This window comes from Brassica oleracea, chromosome C7, assembly GCF_000695525.1.
Source record: "Brassica oleracea var. oleracea cultivar TO1000 chromosome C7, BOL, whole genome shotgun sequence".
Taxonomy (NCBI): domain Eukaryota; kingdom Viridiplantae; phylum Streptophyta; class Magnoliopsida; order Brassicales; family Brassicaceae; genus Brassica; species Brassica oleracea.
The window spans coordinates 43,336,764-43,337,276 of record NC_027754.1 but is presented as its reverse complement, the minus strand read 5'-3'; positions in this window follow the sequence as shown (position 1 = coordinate 43,337,276).

The following is a 513-nucleotide window of genomic DNA, read 5'->3' as shown; positions in this document are numbered from 1 at the left end:
GACTTTAAATTAATAAATAATTGTAGCACAAATTGTTCTAATTTCCATACGAATACTTGTCTGAGTCAAAACTTTCCTATAATAATTTTTCGAATGCTAATTTTTGAATATATAATGGAAAGTAAATAAATTTAATAATATTTGCCCAATATATATGGCATTCAATGTCGATCTTCCGCGTTCTAGTGTGAATCAAGAAATAATTTTTCGAATGCCCAATATATATGGCAATTAATTTATACATTCAATGATTTGAAATATTGGGCAAATATTATTAAATTGCATTGAAAAATTGCCATATATATAGTCACTAAATTTTTTTGGGTACCACCTAGTACATACAAGATTAAAAAGGATTAGATTATGCATTATATTATATATAATATTTAAAATATACGCTTACATAGTACATATACCATTAAAAAAGAAGTTAGATTATGCATTATATTTATGCAGTAAACTATAATTTATTAGAAATATAGCAACTTTCTACAACGTTGATCAATATATGGT